Below are 22,548 nucleotides of genomic sequence, written 5' to 3'. Positions count from 1 at the left end.
TTACCCAGTAAACATAAATAGAAGATAATTTTGCTTTCAACAAAATATGTATAAACTTGTCATTTTCTCAAGACCACAATGAAAAGCATTGGGCACGTGTTCATATTTAATATCTACATAGATCCTTTAAATATGACAAAGGTTTTGATGGAAAATGTAAATGATAGTTTCAATAAACAATATCTAGTAAATCTCTTTGGATAATTAAAGTTAAGGGGCAAAATAGAATGAGGTCGTACCCCATACTTTTCATTATGATCTTGCGAAAATAGACAACTTTATACATATTATTTTGTTGAAAACAAAATTATCTTCTATTTATGTTTACTGGGTAATATATTTTTTATAAGCATGTTTAAAAAAATATTTTTTTTTTAATCTATTGCTTGCCGATGAATACATCCGATTATAGTCGTAAGGCGTAAAACTTCTATTATACTTACTGACGATTATTCCTCGGAAACCGAAAATATTTACTTTTGTTTCTTATATACCATTACAAATTTACAAAACGTTATAATATATGACTATGAGTTGCGTGTGCTTTTGAAATAATTTAAGGGCATTTTTAAATTTGATACAAGAAATGCATTGTTTTCTAAACCATATAAAATATTAATTTCTTTGTACACGAAGTTTACCATTTAGTTAGTAGTTACGGGAAGGTGGATCGTTATTTAACGCCGATAAAACCTATCGTTAAACATAAAGCTATACACCCCACATTCAAAATTATAATAAAAGTAGTAGATTAAACGGAGATAATTTCATGATATTGCAGAGATATTAGAGTGAAAACAGTCACTTACTAACAACTATTAATGATTATGAATTGTAAATATTAAATGTAAATAAATATTATTCTTAGAATCATGATGTACTATGGAAAAAAATGTGAGTCAGATGAGTTGAAAACAGGATGACGTAAACTCACGTTAACTCTTTATTTTTATTAAAAAAAAAGAAAAATGATCGTTCGCTACCTACCGATAAATTTATTATCACAGCCTAAATTTATGAAAACCTTCATATTTTTTTCTTTTTTTAAATTTATTCTTGTGTAGCTGATTTTTAAAAAATGTATATTTGTAGTTTAAAAAATAAACAACTGTTGTTACTTCACTGAATTGCAACTAATTAGGGATAATTTTTTTTTTTACAAAAATTGTACTCATTTCTTTTTAGTACATTTAAACCATTAGAATAAAAAGAAAGTATGATTCTTTTTAAAGTAAAAGGAATCGTTATACTGTGGCGGTTGCTTGCATCTTCAGGGGCCTTTCATTCAACTTTGGCACTAACCGTTTGGCGGTGCATTTGAACAACTTCTTTCTCGGGGAACCACTAACCGCTAACGCTCGGCTCGAGTAGCGTTTACCAATGTGGGAGTAACGATGTCAGACCGATTATTATCTAATACCGACATAAAGGATTAGGTCCCAGGAAAACAGCGATAGCGAGCGAACGAATTTTATCCGAATATTCATAAAGAATTATCTTCGGCCGACAATAATAATAATACTAAATGAATAAAATCTCTGACAGATAAATATTAACAAGTAAAAAGATTAAGTACAGCACAACGTAAACAAGAATTATTCGATAATATTTCTTAAACCGGTTCAATATTTACAAAATCCGAAATCAGTGCAGTTTACATACTAAATTATTGATCATGACTACAATGGCTCTATATCTTTGCCGATCAGTTACCCGCTTCATAATAACACTTAAGAATGGAGCTCGATCTTATTTTTTTATTCACTAACAACTTTTCAGTTGACCTGCTCGTTTTATTTCATCGATCTAATTGTTTTTTAACAAATCATGTTGAAATGAAAAAAATCCTGTTTGACTACTTAAAATCGGTCTGGTTTAAACCAATTGAAAAGCTCTGAAAAAATGCTATAAATCCTATTAAATGCTGAATAACACAGGTCGAAAAATAATAATAATAATTTGGAACTAATATAAATGTAGGTTAATTAGAATATATTTTTTATGCTAAATATTAAAATGAAATCAGTTTTTCTTCATCACCGTCAGATTTTTAATTATGACCCTTTAAAATATTGAGGAACTTCTTAAATAATAGAATAAAAAAATAATAATTACAATTAAAATTCCTACCTTTATTTTGCAGACAATTTAATTTTATCTTGATTTATTTTTTCTCATTTTCCTTTTGTGTTCAGTGAAGTCTTCCCTTTTTATCATCCATCAACAGTTACACATCATAGATTCATCGCATCTGCCTTGATAACATCGTTTCATCTGCAGTATATCTTGGTGGAACCTTTCTCTTTATTCTTCGCTGTTGTCACCCGAGTTTAAAGGGAAAAAGTTCAAATGAGAATGTAAGAAATGAATTTTGAATGACATTCTGCAGCCTAAATTTTTGTAGTTATATAAAGTTTTGTAGTTATAAACTAAGAGTTTATTTATAAGCCGATCATGGTTTTCAGCTTTTTTGTTTCCAAAAAGATCAGTAACGGTATCTTTGAACGACTTCCGTGCTGCTAGTTCTTTTAGTTTAAAATATACTTTAGAAAATATATTTACAGTCAAATATATTTTCACGAATTAATTTTCTTATTTGTGGCCCGATGAATATTCCCTTTTTTAATTTGGCTTCACTTAATTGTGAATAAACCTCAGCTAAATATTTAAAGATGTCTTTATATTTATGTAATGCTTTTACAGAATTCTTCATCAGGCCTAATTTTATGCGAAGAGTTGGTAAAATAATACGATCTGATTCGACAAGGAGAATGGAATATTGATAACATTTTCCTTTCCTGGGGTAAACTGATTCCTTTTTTGCCAGTCTTTAACTGCGTAGTGTTTATCTGTAGCCCGACTATCTCACAAACAAAAGAAACACATACATTTTGTAAAGCCATTCTGGAGACCGAGAAGAAGCCCTGTCGTTTTCAGATCAGCAATGATTCGCCACGAGTGTTCATCGTACTTAATAGCTTTTAAAATTTTGACGTACTTTCATATGTTTTTCTCATTCCTACATCATATACTACCGGTATAGAAGAAACCTCATTCGAATTATGTAACAACACTGCCTTTAAGCTTCTTTTTGATGAATCTATAAATAAACGCCAATCATGAATAACATATTCAATGCCAGTTCAGACGTTAGCTCCCTAACATCATGGCAGGAACAAATTAAACCATCGCTTCTAAAGTATTTCAATTAATTTTCGTTTCGATTTCTATATGCTGAAATTTTAGTATCCTTGTTTAATAAATTTCATTCTTTAAGACGTGAGCCAAGGAGTTCTGCACGTTGTTTTGACAAATACAAGTCACGAATTAGGTAGCTCAGTTCTGCTTGTGTGATGAGGTGAGGTTCAGTATTTGATTCTTCTGAAATGTAATTAATAATATCTATTGAAGTTGAGGATTCATCGGTTGAGTCTTCTGGGGAATCAGAAATTTATTCCCAAGAAGATGGAGCAATCGGAATCAGTAAATCAACACCATAAAGTACTGGTCTCATAGTTGAACGAACATTTGGGTATGCAGTACTGCTTTTATTGTTTGAATTGAAACCAGTAACATTTGTTAAGCAAAAATAGCAGTCATCATAATAATTAGTAGTCTCTCGCGAAATCATAGTTATGCCAAAAAGCAAGTGCTCTTTTTTACCTTTTAACCATCGGGTTAGTTTAACTAAGCACTTGATGCATGTTATATGTGGAGTCCAGGATTTGTCTTGGTCTCCCGAGGGACAGTCAAAATAATGTTTGTAAGCAGTTTTCAGCAGATTCAATACTGGTTTTCGTTGACTTTTCATGGTGAATTCTCCGCAAACGTAACAAAAATATTTGGAGAATTTCTACAAGTCCGATTTTCAAAATGTTTTAATGAATGAAAGTAAACTGAAATCTTACAGAAATACTTACTTAATTTTAAAAATAATTAAGGTTTAATTTATAAATATTTACGTACTTAAAATATTGTCTAAAATTATTTCACCATGGATCCCAATAAAATACATTGTGAAACACGCGCGCGCACTTGTATCATTTATGAAACAATCTTTATAATATGTGTATGATAAAACCACTACCACAACTAACGAACACAGCAAGTCATACCAAGAGCTGAGTGAAGAAAATTTCACCACGTTGAATTACTTGACTCGTTGATATGTCTATACATGTCTGGCTTGACATGAAACGACTGTTGACTGACTCTTGACATGATTCGACTGTTATGAATCAAATATAGGTTTACAGCACGCATCACAATATAAATAAGATGTGAATAAACAAATATACAGACATACAAACTTATTTGTATTGTTTGTTCTACGAATATGGAACAAATAAATTTAAGGGGTTGTAATTTAAGAACGTTACTTGATGGGTTGTTTCGGAATAAATGTACAGATTCAGCATATAAAATACTATATAGAACACCTACTCCCTTTTCAGTTCCAAATTTTATGTTGACCAGTATAATTAATATTTTCTCATCTCCCTCGTTAATCTTGTGTGGTTTTGGACCGACAGTTTTATGTCACCAACCGTTTTACAACTAATACTTATTTCAGTCAGGATATTTTATTTTTGATGACGTAAGAAGATTTATATGATAATGAAAAAACAACCGTTACGTGATTAAAATTATTTTTTTTTATATACCATATTATTCCCAGTCGACCGCGAACAAAAATCGGATCAAAATTCAGTCAGATTATTGATACGGATCAAAGTTTTGAATCCGATCGTCAACACGCAGCATGATACACGATTTCATTGGACTAAAATTTATGGTATTAAGAGTTTAGAATTTATAAATTGAAAAAAGCCCGGCGTTTTGAATTTTCAAAAACTTAAAATATGAGATTTATGTATTTCATGGGAAATATCGTATTAAACATGTATTCTGAATTTAAGTACAATACTTCAATCCGTACTCGATACAAGAATTTTGGTTTTAAAGAAAATACAGAAAAGGCAAAAAGTTTAATAAAGCCTTTTTAGAAATATCATTATTTATTTAATGTCTGAACGATTAAAAACGGTCATTACAAAGGGTTTGTATCATGTTACAGTTGTGTATTATAATGTATAATTCATACTACAGTGGCCGGGAAGTCATTGAACCCCTAAGTTAACGAAAAATATGAGTTAGGATATGTATTTAGAACATACGGTATTTTTGTTGGGGTTGGTCTGTAACAGTTTTTTACAACGTCACATACTCTGAGTAAAAGACAGTTGTGCTTAAACGGCTGACACGAGTAGTTACAGCATCGAGGAGCGGTTAATGACATGCGTAAGGGTTCATGAACGACAACATACGAATCAAATAATGAAGCTAATTAGTGATATGTTTCGGCAACGTTTTAATAAGCAGCCTCTCCGAAAACCAATAATGTTGGCTCAGGAAAAACGTGCGTTTGAATTAGGCAATGTTAAGGATAGGCTGCGGAGTGTACGAAAGTTAACACGGTTAGAAACACGTGCTGCTGTTGCAGTTTCCATTGAACAGTTCCCGATGAAATCAATTCGTATACGGTCAACTGAACTTCGTATACCGCAGAGGACGATGCAAGACCATATGAAGTACTTGAAAATTTGCCCATTTCGTCCGATGTTTGTCAATGAACTATCAGATGCATCAGCAACGTCGCGCTGCATCCTGCCGAATTTTATTAGAAAAATTTTCCACTTAAGTGCACCATGTAAAGGTGCTTTTTACTAACGAATATGCAACCTATCGCAGTTCGCGTGCCAGGAGTGTGTTTTCTAGGCGAAAGGAAATCCTTACAACGCGACCGTTAATAATTTTGAATAAAACGAGTTGGAAAGAAATCCACCGCACGTCATGATATGGACTGGAATCACAGCTCGTCATTTGCATGGTCCTTATTTTTTTTGACGCGCCAGTGAATTCACAAACTTATTTAGAGACGTTGGAGGCACGGTTAATACCGTAACCTCAAAAGAAGGATCTCATGGAACGAGTATGGTTGGAGCAGAATGGAGCACCAGCACATTTTGCTCTATCAGTCCGAGCGTTTCAGAATGAAAAATTTCGGGGACGTTGGATTGGTCACGGTACTCCAGCGTCACCAGCTCCGTTATCATGGCCACCACGAATTCCTCATCTCACCACACCAGACGATGCATTATGGAGAATTATCAAGGCACACGTAACTGCACGTCGCTACGCCACAAGAAGAATTGCGTGACGCTGTGAGGGACGCCTTCCGTAACATAACATCAGACATGCTCCGTCACATGTTATAGAGGACGTGGCGATGTATAGAATTGTGCGTGCAATATGAGGGCGAACACACAGACCCACTAGACCATTAAAATTAATACTATGTATCAAGTGAGTAAATAAAATAATTATTATATCGCATTTTCATTTATAATTCTAATGAATTATAAATGAAAATGTTTAGTGCTAATATATAGTGCTAAAAATATTTAGTGCTAACTTAGGGGGTACGGTGATTTGTCGACCACCGGTTATAGGCAACCCGAGACGAGTCACAAGTCCCTCCTAAACGGCAGAACCATTTTTAAGAATATGAATGGGACGCCTTTTTCAGGTAATTGAATGTACGGTCGCATATTTTTGTCACCGATCTCACTGAAATGCTGGTGATATTCGGCTCTCCAAGGGTCGCCGAGTTCGGTGAGCCGTTCACCTAAGGAATCCTATATGAAAGTCGTTTCTCATACATAACGATTCTGACTTACTGTCACTTGTATCTCTTAGGCTTTACACGCATCAAAGACAAAAAAAAAAAACTATGGATAGCTTAAAAAACAAATTAATTCATCTCTTTTTGATGCGAAACGATACATCATAAACACAGCTTCGACTCAATAGAGAAAGAAATTTTCGTATCCAGTTAGTTGAACAGAACGATTTTGTTACAACCGAATAAAACTTTCTGATTTACATGAATTTTTTCCACAATTTTCTATTTAGTATTTTAAATTAAAATAATAATGCGTACAAAAGGTTTTTTTTTCATTCTTTATTATTTTTTTTTTTTATGATATGAACTGTTATTATTTTTACTAACCGTTTTATTAAATGTTAAATTAAATCATCTGATTACGTTTCTTCACGATATTTAATAAACAATTTTTTTGTATTTGTTAATTTGTGTGGTGACTCATCAAGGTCAAGTAATGATCTCAACTAATCTGTAAAGATCGTACGCAGTCCACAAATTCCACCCGTAAACAAAACCAATATATTATCGACATTAAACAAACAAACACCCGCCCGGTAAGTAAAAAAGATCCAGCTGTAAGGGATTGTCGTCCAGGCTCTGCGATTAATAGGCTGATATATATCCCCCCGATATCCTTGAGTTCTGTGGTGATTCGTAGTCCGATTATTATGTAGAAATTATTTGTTATCCCTTTTGTTTTATATTCGTTAATCTTTAATAATATTTGTTTATTGTTTAGCCTCCGGGAATCACCCTCAGGTATTACTTCAGAGGATGATATGTGTGAATGTAAATGAAATGTAGTCTTGTACAGTTTCAGGTCGACCATTCCTGAGATGTGTGGTTAAAACCAAAGAACACCGGTATCCACGATCTAGTATTCAAATTCGTAGGAAAGTTACTGCCTTTACTAGGATTTAAACGTCGGAACTCTGGACTTCGAAATCAGCTGATTTGTGAAGACGCGTTCCCCATTAGGCTAAACCGGTAGGTTAATAATAATAATTTAGAAATTATTAATGAGATCAAAACATTTTAATTTTCAACAAAATAAATTTTTTATTTTTCTCGTGCAATGAGCACATTCTTTTTAGTACTATGAAAATAATGATTAATTTTTGTTGAGAAAAATTGTTAAAACTGATAAAAATTGAGAACAAAATTTTAATCAACTGAAATATTATCGTTAAAAAAAATAAATATTTCCAATTTAGTTGCCGTATCATTCGATTAAATTTTTTATTTACATTAATACTTTTCATCGATCGACCCAGCGGTTCCATAATATTTGCCGTTCCTTTCGGTTTGTGGTAAATCTTTTTATCTCAACATAATTACAACATTCCGCATTTTCAATTTTAAGCATATTCCAATCTTCCAAATTGAATTAATCATTTACATATACACCGTCAGTAAATAATATTTTTGTTTATCGACAGTTTATTAAATCGCATAATAATTCGTTAATATATTCAAATCGGATTCTCATTCGTTATTACAGTTTACTTCCTAAATTATAACTACTTCCCACTTACAAAAAAATTCTTGGTACCGCCCAGATTAAAATATTTTACTACTAATTATTTGTTTAGTTTCACTCGACGGTATAGAATCAGTCAGTAAACTAGAACATGGGATTTTCTCTATCTTACACGAAAAATTTTTGTCTTCTCTCTGCCCGGTCGATAAAAAATTCATGTCTTTTCTGTTTTTCCCCCACATTGGTTTTTTTTATGTTACATTTTAGTAATTGCTCATGTTGTAATTATAAATGTAGATTATATTTATAATTTCTCTGCAAATACCTCCAATTACCATATAATTATAATAACAACAGGAGCAATTACTAATAAGTAACGAAAAAAAACATTGTGGAAGAAAAACAGAAAAGACCCGTAACTTTATTAAATTTAAAAAAAAGAATCACTGTGATCAGTCCATTAAATAAAGAGGTTTGAATACGTATAAGAAAACATATCAATTTAACTAAGAATATTCAGTTTATTGAAATGGCTAAAAATTACAGACAGCACAGATGAAATATAAAAATTAGTATATAATTTTTTTTTTCTTGATGATATCGCCACATAAGCTTGAAGCTTGTGCGTGTCAATAGTATTTGTATACATGACCATAGTATACACTGTGTAGAGTATTTCACCACACACTAAACGGCTTTCCTAATCACTTCAAGGCAGCTGCCATTAAAAAAATAAAATCATTTGCAATACCACCGACCAAAGAGCACGCACATTAGCTCAAAAAAAAACAATTTTCTGAAGGGATTTATATAATCATCACCTGCACTGAGATAGGTTCCTTGCACCATTTAACAAGTTTCCATTCTCCTCCACCCGCTACTTCCTGCTAAAATTTTAAGATCCTGATTGCTACAATTTCCGGGTCTTTTCTGTTTTTCCCCAAAATGTTTTTTTGTACGTTACATATTAGTAATTGCTCATGTTATAATTATATGGTATTTGCAGAGAAATTATAAATATAAGCATATAATTATAACATGAACAATTACTAATACGTAACGTACAAAAAAAACCATTGTGGGGGGAAAACAGAAATGACTCAAATATTCTTCGTTTGCTTGTACAAATCAAGTATCTGTAATAACATCGAACTCTCCGGAAATGATAATTAGGTCATTATTTTTTTTTTAACCCTTCGGATGATTCCGAAAATCGTCCGTAACTAATACATTTATTTTTCTCATAAATGTCAGTTTATCCGTTCCCGTTCGAATGCTCAATTCCTTGAGGGGTCGAGTGAGACATCGGGATAGGACGGTAAAAATCGATAGCTAAATGTGTAAATCGAAAAACAAGAAAATTCTCAAAACCGTTTACCGAAATATTTAATTAAAATCTAAAACTCGATCGTTAAACGACCATAATTAAGAGATAACGAGGAAATAATATATATAAAATTAAAATAAATAAATACTTAATTAAAGTACTTAGCGTGTACCAGCGAGTACAGTCGCTGGTAGAATAAAGACATATTTATTATATGTTGCCTATCTCATCGCATTTAAATGTACAAGTAGTTAGTCCATGCACTTAACTTCTTGATGGAAAGATATTTCTCATTTAAATTTTATTTATTTTTTTTGGTTTATTTTGTCTTTCGCTGATAAATGGATAAAATTATATTGTCTCAAGGACGGGATAGTAAGAAAGATCGTTTACAAAGCTCCTCGGAGAGTACGTCGAAATCGTTTAAACGTTGGAATTAAATATTTTTTATTCACTCTTTTAACACATTAGATTTAAAAAAAGAAGTTATTTTATACTGTTTCGTAAGTAATGTCGATTAATATTGTCCTAATTGTTAATTAATTTTTATTAAAGAGTAGACTGCACATTTTGAATAGTATGAAAACTTTCACGCCTGGATTGGAGCTCAGTTGACCCTACGGTTGAAAAATTGAAGCATTACCGCTTTCCAATGGAGGTTATTATTTAGTTATTTATTAATCATTAACAAAAGAAAATAAACAAAAATCTGTATTTGATTTTCACAAGATTATTTTAAAAAACACTACCGTTTCGGTACACGATACACTCCTCAGGTCTTACAAACAGAATACTAAAGCTAAAAGTACAAACAACGAATAAAGAAAATCAAGAAACAAACGAGATAAAATGCACAAAGATAAAGAAAGACAGCGATTGTACACTAGTATCAGGAATACTATAAATTTAACAATAAATACTATTGGTCAAATCAGACAAAGGGGCGGTCCTTACAAAAAGATAAGAAGCCATCTCACATCCATACGTTCAAGAACGGCGAACTATTCAAGTTTAACTGATCATTTGAAAGTAAATTAGAATGTTTAAGTTTGTCAATCTCCAATCACTCTAAAAGGTTCAGTTTCAAACCTTTATTTTCAACATGAAATACTTTTAAATTACCGTTAAAAACATGATTAACATCAATTAAATGACAGGCATAATTAAAAACCTTCTTATTATTGGAAAATCAAGTTTTTTGGTTTCTTATACATTTTTCAAAAGAGCTACCGGTCTGTTCAATATAAACTTTATCGCTAGAACCACATTCAAGTTTATAAACCAATGACTTTTGAAGTTTATCAGTTTTACTTTTGTTATTCTTAATAAATTTACCTTGAGAATTATCATATTTGAAAGCAATATAATCTCTGTTTCTGAAAAAATTATCTTATTTTCCCCGTGGGTTTTCCTTTATAAATGAATGTGTGAAATCTCTTTTGTTGGAACGAATTACTTGAAGAAGGAAAAACTTTGGTAATTGCAATTTTGTATAATTTATTCTGAAGCAGTTGATGTGAAGACTCGTTTTATAACTATTATTCATCACTATTTATCTTATAATATTAAGTTCTTTCTCTATATGTTATAGTTAACTTAACTATATTAACTCTCTATGTAATATAATTATATTAAGTTCTTTTTCTTTCTTATAATATTAAATTTAGATGATAATTCTGATATCGAAATGACCATCCAGTTTTGAATTTCGTGTAAAATATTTTTGTAACGTTTTTTTAGGGTAATCTTTATTTCCATCCAGTCGCTGTAGTATCACTTTCAAACTTCACAAAAAATGATCAGACTGATTTCTTTTTCTTTTTTATTACAATATAAATGAAAGAAAGAGTAAAACTAAGAGCAAAGTTTTTAATGTGTTTACCCGTTCAGATACTGTCAGAAGAACTTAATAAAAATATTTATAGCTTTTCGTAAATCCATTAACATGGCTTCCTGTCAAGTCTTGTCATAATCTTCTTTCTATTTACAACAGAAAGCCTATTTGCTTTCGGCTTATGTACTCCGGTTCAGACGTCAAAATAACAAAGACTTGATGTCTTTGTTTTTTTTAGTAGTGTTTAGTTTAGTTGCACGTCAAAATAACAAAGGCTTGATGTCTTTGTCTTTTTGACGAGCAAATTCAATAGCTAAAACGAAATTAAATTTAATAATTTTAGGTAAGAAGTCAAGTGGATTTTTAAAAACGTTATGCGTAATTTAATCTGATTACAAAAATAATAATTACACAGTATTTTTTTTATATTAACAGAAATTACCATAAAATTTGTTAACAGTTGTAAAAACCTAACAATTAAATTTATAATAATTTATACTGTTATAATATTAACAATATATAAAATTATGCCAGGCGATGTAAAGTGTAATTGTAAAAACAAACTTTCCCTCCTGTTATAGAATATTATAGAATAAAAATCTGCCTGAAGAGGAAACCGATTCTTAGCCCACAGTATGCAGAACATTATACAGAATAGAAAAAAAACATAACATATAGCGTATCCGAGACAGATCAGTGAAATCGTATTGATTATTGATTACCCTGCCTTACGAAAACGTAAATATGAGCTAAATTCTAAAATATTTATTTATAAAACATAATGAGTTTTAGAGAATACGCCCAAGACGATATGACTAGTATCCGAACAAACACTATAACCGGTCGAGTTTATAAACATCTCGAAAATAGACTGCCAGATTTTCATAAAATATTACTACGACCTACCGAGAGGGGAAAACTGAATTTTTTACCCGCTAATAGAAATTTAACTTTTTAATCGAAAAAATCTGACTGTGTTGAGTTTATCTGTTAGATACATAATGTAATAATATATAAAAATAAATAAATAAAAGACTTGCTTTTTGTGACTTAACTTTTACTAATTCAGTTTTATAGATTAACATTAATTTAAAAAATAGTAAATATTGTAAAAGCGAATTTGTAATGAAGCCGACAGACACAGCATATTTCTATCTCTTAAGAATTTTAGAAGCGAAGATATCACGTTTTCATAAAACGGTTTAAAAATTAACCCTTCTTTTGAAACGGGTAAAAGTTAACAATGATCTCAGAAGATCCGCTTAAAACACTACGACGAATAACCCTTTAAAAAATCTGACCTTACATTTCACGACATAAATCGGACTTACGAATCATCAGAGCTCTAAAAACAGAAAATTTAGGATGTTCTTAAAATCCCTCTTCAATAAAAAATCTGAATAATTTTTAAAGATAGGCTTATTATCTTGATTTAAGATCGGTCTACTTCATAAATATTTATTATCAAATTTGATCCAAGATAATTTTTAATCGGATAACAGGAGTTGAGGTTTTCTTCTAACGATAATTTGTTCAGGTACACGATTTTGAAAATGACGGTTTAGTTTTCGGTAAATACCCTAATCTATATAATCTTTTGAAAATATTCTATCGGGTTCTGTATTTTTCTTCTTCTATGTACTTTTTTTTTATTTTCTTAATCTTTCAGTTTCATACGCTACAAAATTTCAATTTCGTGTTTTCATGCACATGATTCCAGCTAATATGTTGAATTAATCATTAAAAAAAAAAACGGGTTTTTATTATTTTGGTTAAGTTTTCTTTCGGTTCGGAAAAGTATTATTTATAATTTTATAACAAAAATTAAATTAATTAATTAACTTTCTAAGGAATCATATTTATTCGTATCTGAAGACATTAATTTTTATACTTATAAAAAGTGAGTTTACTCGTGTGTTTTCTATATTATTTAAAATATAATTCAGAGGTCTATAATTTTCGAACCGATAGTAGGGCATGAATTAAGTAAAGATGGTCGCTTGCGCGTGTGTTATTTTACTTCTGTGCTTGTTAACGTTGGACAAAATAATACAATATTTTCAACGAATTATAAACGGCCGGTACACCGCATGCATAACAGTACCGACTATTACATTATATATACGTAAAAAAACCTACTTCGTGCAACATTCTCTTATCTCGATTATAAATAACCTTATTCTTTATTTTATCAGTTTCTATGTATTAAACAAAATCGTTATTTTACAGTATTTATTTATTAAAATAATTTATAACTTATTAATTTTTCATTTCTTAAAGAGAGTGATTTATAAACGATGAGAAAAGCCAATATCTCATATAATAGCTTTACAAACTGCTGCGAACAAACGTTTCGTTTTCATTACACCTACAGCACCGTTCTTGGACACGGCTCGGTAAATTAGTCGCCATCATTTTTGCTGACCTTATGATATATACGATTTTCTTAAAACGAGTGATATAAAAACAGAACGAAATTAATGTAACAAAAAATTTTAATTTTGCATTTAACTTTTTGATTTTAGTTTTTCTAAAAGTCGATAAGGAATTTTTAAGAGTTGAGGAGATATGATTTATATATATATATATATATATATATGATAGGTTATTGAAATTTAGTAACTATCTCTTAATATCAACAAAATAATCTTTCTAAAATAATAATAATCTAATGTTTTCTAATGATAAACTTTAGAGAGATGGTGAGATACGTTAATGTTTCTGGTTTTAATAAATTTTTAAATTATAAAATAATAAATGACTCGCTTTCAAAATAATGGGGATTTTCTTTCAAGAGCTATTACCAGCTCTTTCAGTACAGTAAAAGATAGCAATATTTTTATTCATGTCTCTGTTATAAAGGTTTACAAATCCCTTAAGCACGAATCGAAGATGTATTCTAGTTATGCTGTGTTTCTTCTTTTAATATTCTTTTTTTTGTGAGTTCAATATTTTTACTTTTTGACCACGGGAAAAATGTAAAAGTCGTGTTCAATATTTTCGTATATGTTTCCTGTTTCTATAAAGTGTTTTGCGAAGATTAATTATGTTGTTTACGATGAGCCGATTTATTCCTCGTATTTACGAGTGTGTGTTCATTATAATATTTAGTACGATCACTGCAGTTTAATTTATATACTTACGGAGTTTCTCTGTTTGTCAGTTTATCTGGTCATCGACTATGATCTTTTCGGATAATCGATTGCTTTCGGTTAAGAAAATAATAAAACGAAAATAAAAGTAAACATGTTAATCTACATTCTAGAAAGGATACAACTGCCGTATGACATTCTGAACTTTCAGAAGTGTTATTTTATGTCTTATAACCCTACTTACAATCGAAAAGATACGAAAAATAAATTAAAAATTTGTATCGGATAAGTATCGGTCTTCTAGCCGTACATACCTATCGTTTCGGTCAACGATGAACTATGAAAAGTATTGAAATTATTAAAATAGACTTAGTATTGAAAATAAAAATCTACTGTATTTCGGGGATAACTAAAAAAATTAAAAAGTAACAATTTTTAGTAGTTTCTTAGTTTCATTTATTGAAATCGGTTTTACGTACATTTTTTTGGTAGTTTTATTATAATTTTATTAAAATTTTTTTTTATTTTTATTTTTAATCATTGCACACCTACAAAAGATTGCTTGCGTATAACGACGTCATTCGTAAGAAAAGCAAAAGGTGAGAAACCCGCGTCTCGGTAAAAATAAGAGAAAGAATACAGACAAAAGAAGTAAAACGACCGCCCCAATTCAAGATAAAGAATATTTAAATTCAGGTTTTCACACCTAAATTCAGAGAACATGCACACGATAACGAGCGTTAGTTAAATTTCATACACGATCGTCTGCGGAGTGATGCCGATTCTTACAATGGGATTATTTAGATTAAGACACCTTTTAATCGGCAATTTCCTATTCACTAATTTTATTTGTGATATGTAACAAAATTTATACGCAGTATGTCAAAGAAGTTGAAAAATATCTTCAGATCGTTCCCGTAATTCGCAAAATTTTCGTTTAAAAAATATTTTTACTGCTTTCATTCACAGAACAAAAAAAAAAATTAAATATATAACAAAAAATGTATGCAGGTAGAATTAAGAACCTCCTCATCTATTTGAAGCCGGTTAAAAGAAAATTATATCAAATGATATTCACTGCTCACCTATTTTAGTTAACTCCAGATCATACACACGCACCACCTGGAAGGTACGTTTTACTGCCAGCAACACGCCGCCGCCGCGCTCAACAACGCCAAGAAAATACTTCCTGTCCGCCCTGAAGACCAAGTTCTCCTGTGGAAATAGGTCACTGTCCAGATGTACATCTCCAAGCCAGGTCTCAGAAAAGGCAACGACATAATAATAACTATCTGCTACCGCCTCAAAACAATCCTCCATCTTGGTTCTACGACCACGAACATTCTGGTAGTATACCCTAAGCTCCATTGCTAACAGATGAAGCACCATCCTCCAATGCCTTGTTTGTATCTATTAAGAGGCCTTTCAACGAACTATAGAACGGAGAGATGAGCACTCCATCGGACTAAGAGTCTGCCGAGTTCACAGCGGTAAAGTCAACTTCATTTACCAGCACGTAGAAAGAGTCGTAAGAAGGGTGCTTTGTCCAAAGCCGCCTAACCTCAACCGAACCAAGACCAAGTTCCTCAAAAATACCACCGACAACACCTGGCGTCACCGATTTATGGAAGCGGGAAACAAACAATGTATTTTTTCTTTGCCGTAACAAGATCTGGTTTAGTTTGCCAAAGATGACCTTTTTGGATGACTTCCTAGGCGCTGATGTTTTCGGCCTTATGTTACTGGGCATGCCTTTCTGAACCCTTGATCTCTTACCAACAACCTTGCTCCAAGTCTTCTCATCGACAACACTGGAGGAGGCAACCACCTGTGACAGAGGAACACTCTCAGCCTCAACCGACTGCAAGACCTCAGGAACACTAGCAACCTCCTGAGAAACACTCTCTGCAACCACTGGAGGATCCCTGGGCACAACAGGCGCAGGCATCTTTCCGTCCCCGCCGTCGGCTACCTTGACGGCATTGATCACAATCAACCTCACTAGCAGAAAGAGATAATGACACAGATTCAGTCAGGCGCTGAACCTCATATCTAAGGATAACATTCTCCTCTCGAACAGCGACCACCTCCTATCTCAGGACAGTGACCTCAAACTGATATTAGCCATTCCAGAAGAAATCAGTAAAGGTGTCTATGTCGATGATCTGGCAATTGTGTATGCCAGCAACGCTACAGCTATGGTGAAGTACAAATTGTAAGTGCGATAAACGCCTTCAACGAAGTTGCGAGGAATAATGGTTTCAAATTTTCACCAGAGAAAATGTGCTGTGTACACTTCTGTAGGAAGATAATTCCTTACCGAAGGTTCTGTTTTGAACATCGATGACCATACAATACAATGCAAGGATAATATACGATTTTTAGGCCTATTATTAGATAAATCCCTAACATAGGAATTCCATATACAGGACTTGAGTGGTAGATCCAAAAAAGCCCTAAACATTATCAAATGTTTATCAAACATCAATTGGGGCTCAGATAAAGAAATACTACCGAGGCTGTATAGATCATTGGTTCAATCGAAACTCGACTACGGATGTATTGTATACTCATCCGCTAGAAAGTTGCATTTACCATAGTTAGACGTTATACATAATAGCGGAATAAAGTATGTCATAGGCGCATTCCGTACAAGTCCGGTGACTAGTCTTATGTCGGAAGCCGGAATAATGCCACTACATTATAGAAGAGAGATCCCATTGCTAAGATATGCGGCAAATATATGGGCTTTTCCTAACGTTATAAATAATAAAACTTTTAATAATCATTCTTTGGCTGCGTTATACGAACATGCTACCTATTCTAGGCCAACCAGAATACGGTATCATGAATTGACAAGAAAATATGAAATTGCTTTACCAGAGACATTAGCAATTTCTACAACAGAAATACCGCCATGGCGCTTACCAGCGGTTAATACAAGATTGGATCTCTCCGTGGAAAAATAAAAGAGAAGCCAGCAGTAATCATCCAACAGGAATTTTTATCAACAGTCAGTAGTTAAGAAGAATATATAAAAATGTATACTAACGGTTCTAAATCCGAACACGGTGTTGGATGCTCCATATATGCATATGGAGAAGGCCATCTAGGAAACTGCCAGATATGGCAAGTGTTTATACGGCAGAACTTATTCCTATACAGCAAGCTCTTCGCTACTCGGAACATTTCTGCCAAGAGAGAGTGCTTATATGTTCCGATTTGTTAAGTACACTTGCTGCAATTCGGAAAAATAATATTAACAACGTCCTTATTGTAAGTATCCTGTCCATTTTGTACGTTTTAAATAGACAAGGAAAGCGATGTGAATTTACATGGACTCCAGGGCATGCTGGTATTGCAGAAAAGGAAGCGCAGACGAAGCTGCCAGAAAGGGAACAGTCCGTCGTAACACGGATATAATTCCTATTCGAATGGCCGAAGAAAAAAATCGTCTAATACAATAAGAAATAGTGGAGGTATTAATGTAAAAGATTAAATAGGAAACTAAACGGAGTTAAAACCTTTCCATATAAATGGAAGAGCGTCGTGAAGCTGACTCGCCGAGAACAAATGGGGTAACCAGACTCCGAATCGGTCACATACGATTAAAAAATTCATATTTGTTAACCGGCGAAGAAAGACAATGTATGGTGATTGTAATAAAGTGATTACAGTCAAACATCTAATAAAAGAGTGTACTATATATGAGGACCTCAGAAAGTTTGGCTAATAAATAATATTGCAGCTGATTTGGAAAATGGAAAAGAAGAAAAAATAGTCGCTTATGTGCACGCCAGTGGACTACTAATAACTCTACAAGTCAATTCAATTTGTTGTGTTTAAGGTTTTCTCTAAATGAAGCAGTTTTTCTACGAATATGAAAATTTTTTAATAAAATTGGTATTATCAAAACTTTCGTTTTTCCTTTTTGTTTTTTGTGTTTATTTATTGTTTAATTTTAGTATCAGAGCCCTTTACACCTTGCAGGTGTTATTATGTACTAATATATAAGAGTGCCTAAATGTTTTGTGTTATTTTTTTGGTGCTTTTAAATAAAATTTAAGGGTCCTTTACACCGTTACATACAACGAACCATGTGGTGATTTAATCCCTATTTTAAAGCACGTGACGAGGACTAATGACCGTAGAAGTCGAAGCTCATACAACACAAAAAAATAAATAAATAAAATCAAAATAATAAATTCATATTTCTTAACCGGCGAAGAAAGACTAATGTGCAGTTTATGTGATAAACCGTTTTTAGAAGAGTGTACAATATATGAAAACCTCAGAAAGAGGGACGGACTAAGAAATTATACTGCTGCTGGTTTAGAAAATGGCAAAGAAGAAAAATTAATTGCTTATCTACATACCAGCAAATTACTAACGAGTTTATAGTAAGCCTTCCACAGACAGCTGTGCTATGTTTGCCAGAATTTTCTATGTGAAGGCATTTTACACGCGAACATAGAGTTCTCAAACTTAATGGAATTATCCAACAATTTTTATCTATTTTATTTTACTGTGTTTAATATTTTAGTTTAATCTTTTTGTTTTCTATAAATGTCATGACTCTTTACAATCTGTAAGTGTTATATGTGTGCGTTTTGTTTAATGTTCCATATTACGTTTATTTTTGTGTTTCATTAAAATGTAAGTGTCCTAATATCCCTCATATCTGACGATGTTGCTGGTGATTTAATCCTTTTTTAAACAGTATGACGAAGGCAATGACCTTAGAAATCGATGCCCGTATAACACCAAAAAAATAGTGCCATATGTAAGTTTATTTTTTTTTTTACGCCAATATTATTTATTTATTTTTTTTTGTAATATTTTTTTTCAAATAAATAACAAAAATAAAATTTTGTAACCAAAAATAAATAAATAAAAATTTGTCCATTTGTTAGTCAGTAGGTTTTTTTATTAGATAATTATAACTTTTATTTGTGTATTTACAATAAATTTTATTTCTTTGCTTATTTAAGCATTTTAAAAAATTTTGCACGTCAGGAAAAATAATATTAAATCCCTATACAAATATTTGATACTTTTTTCTTTGATTATCAGTAATCATTGTTTAAATGATTTTTCTTATTGTTATCCTCCGACCATTTTGTCCTCAGAGTGATAGTGTCTATGCCTTTCACCCGGAGGTTTCACATTTGGGCCCCGGTCAGGCATGCCATTTTTAACAATACAAAATCCATTATCTTCCTTCACTAACTGTTATCGGGTGTTAGCCTGTTGCTACTGTATAAATAAATTACATGTTATTATTATTATTTTATTTATGTGAATAAAGGATAGTCTGTATAGAATAATCTATATATGTTAATATATAGGTGGTTCATAATTATAAAATTTTTAGTTTAAGTATATTTATAAATTTTTTTATACTTTGTCCAAAAAGGGTAATACGGTTTGTTTCTCACGCTTTTGGTTCGATTCAATAAATCCTTAATAAATTCTCTATTCTCTTAAAAGTAACTTTCCGATCGCTTCTTGACCGTAGTACATTTATTTTAATTTTTCCCCGCTAATAGTTTTTTATAACCTCCGAAAAAATTTCGTTTTTTCTTAACTTCATTACGACAATTCTAAATGATATCTCTCGGATTTTACTTTTCGTAGACAAAAAAGCGAGTAGCTGCCGTACTAGAAACCCCTTGTTTAAAAGAATTAGGTATTCCTCCCGAGTAACTTCCTCATATGGTTTTATATTTAAAATCTATTTGGTAATATATGTTCTATTCTCTACGTATTCACTTAAAAAATTGTGTCTCACCATGGTGGAGGAGCCGAATAAAATATCAGACAGCGTCGATGTAAAAGTGACCGTAGAAAAGAAATTCATAAGACGAATATAGGAAAAAATTATTTAATGTAAAGAAAAACGATAATTTTACTATTATTCTTCAGGAAATATTAAATTTAGTACATTTTTTATTTTAATATTGTTTGTAAAAAATAATCAAAATCTTTTCTGCTACTTATTTTTAAGTTTTTTGATCGGTTTTCGGAAGTTAATTGTTTGACTGTTTGTATAATTAAATAATAAATAAATTTATAAAAGCAAAAACCAAACTCGCTGCTTATGAGGGGGACTATTTGTATAATTAAATAATAAATACATTTATTAAAAACAAAAACCAAATTCGCTGCATGTGAGGAGGACATATTATTAATTTACGAATTAAAAATTGATTAATATTACCTTAATACTTATTAAATTTATTTGAATTAACAATAATAATTAAATCGCTTAATACTTTTATGCTTATTATATTTTCTAACGTAACATATTCTTTAAATAAAATGCACATTCTATATTACAAACGAGACCGATGGTTATTGATTAAATTGTAGACGGGAGTTGGCCGTTTTGTTATTCAGTTCGATTCTTACACAGTTTTGTATCCGTTTTAAAAAATAGAAATTATATGGTATTAAAAAACAATTTTTAATATTACTTACTGCGTTATTTGAAGTAAATTAAATAAATGCTCTCAGTGAAGTACATATCGCATTATACTAACTGACATTTGCGCCATATTGGCGACCGACTGTTACCTTCTATCGCAATTACTTTTCGGAGTACAAAACCCTCGCTGTTCTTTCGATTAATCAATCGTTGTTGTTTACTATAACAATCGATTATATGAAACCCTGTTGAAGGGTTGAAATCGCTGCATAATATCGATATCATGCACGTAAAGAAGTCTTATCGATGTCGAAATTGTTCTTGCGATTCAGGAGTAATTTTTATAACTCTTAACTGTTAATTGCAAATCAGCGCTGCTGTCGTAAATTTATCACTTCGAACCGTCACACTGCGCTGTTGTCTAAATTCGTTGAAAGTTAAACAAATTATTAAATATATAAACTTAAAAAAAAATAATACATAAAAATAAATAATACTTATACTTATACTTGAAGCAAAGTATTTAAATCTTATGTTTCGATTGGCATAATTTTTATTTTTATTCTGAGTTATTTATATGTTATGTACATTTTGTTAAATAAATCCGTATTTCTTTGACGCTGTTTAGAAAAATATCTAATTTTATATTTATATTTTAAGTAACCAGATTAAAAAAAAAAATTAAGGCAGCTCTAGTGTTTTCATCAGTCTGAACATAGATGAAAATTGAAGCCGATCTGCTAGAGCTAAAATTTAAAATTTACTGAAAAAGTAAAACTATTTGAATGGAGGGAAATTTTGCTACAAAAGAATTTTCGTGTTTTCAGAAAATATATTTTAATAATGTTTCATCTTAACAAAAACATAAAATAATGTCGAGTGCTCCAAAACAAAGGTCTTACTGAGCAAAATACAAATATATTGTCGTTGTGTTGTTGGTTCGACGAGGATATTAAGAGATAGCACACGTTAAAATTCCTACAAAAGCAATCTATTTACTCTTGAATAACTTGTAAGGTATAAAATTAGTAAGTTATATGTCGCTAGTTAAATTCTGATTGTACTATGAACATTACAATAGCTAATAAAAATTAACAATTGATTACAACAGTGAAATAATAGTTGAAAAAACCATTTCATAGAGATTATTTACTTATACTATTTACAAGAGAAACTAACTAGCTTACACTTTTATCACTTGTCCTCTATTCACAACGAACTCATCCCGAATAACTTCTCTTATTTAACCATAGAAAAGGACACTGTCCCAGTTGGAATATCCTTGTTACTGGAATATCTTCGCTTGACTGTTATTGCATCCTCATTCTAATGTTATCGAACACTGTACCGTAATGGTTCCTACTGTGCCGAACTTTCTACACTATTCTGGAAAGAATTTTTTTTCTCCTTCCTTATTGTTGTTTCTGGATTTTCGTTTTTTAATCTGTTTGTCGATTTACGGTCTTCATTTTCGTTCTCTTTCTTATTTTGACACTTTCTATTATTAGAAGCTTCTCTACCCGTTACAGTATTAACTTACCATGCAATTATAAGCGTTTACCGCATGCCAGACCCAAAAATAAGTAGAAGTTTTTCCTTCTCTATTTATTCGCTATATAAATCTAGTTTGAATTATTGCAAGGATCGTACCGATAAATACA

General features: G+C 31.5%; 1 protein-coding gene across 1 annotated transcript in view; it reads right to left on the bottom strand.

Annotated features, from left to right (window-relative positions):
• The window catches only part of LOC142322868 (uncharacterized), a 94,780-nt gene extending 73,722 nt beyond the window's left edge, over positions 1–21,058 (bottom strand). The window contains exon 1 of the mRNA XM_075361957.1: positions 20,941–21,058. The gene's annotated coding sequence lies outside the window, so the exon portion shown is untranslated. The remainder of the gene's footprint in view (positions 1–20,940) is intronic.
• Between the last annotated feature and the right edge of the window lie 1,490 nt (positions 21,059–22,548).

This window comes from Lycorma delicatula, chromosome 4 (assembly GCF_047948215.1).
Source record: "Lycorma delicatula isolate Av1 chromosome 4, ASM4794821v1, whole genome shotgun sequence".
NCBI lineage: Eukaryota > Metazoa > Arthropoda > Insecta > Hemiptera > Fulgoridae > Lycorma > Lycorma delicatula.
Note: the sequence above shows the minus strand (reverse complement) of the source record. Positions and strands in the feature narration are given on the sequence as shown.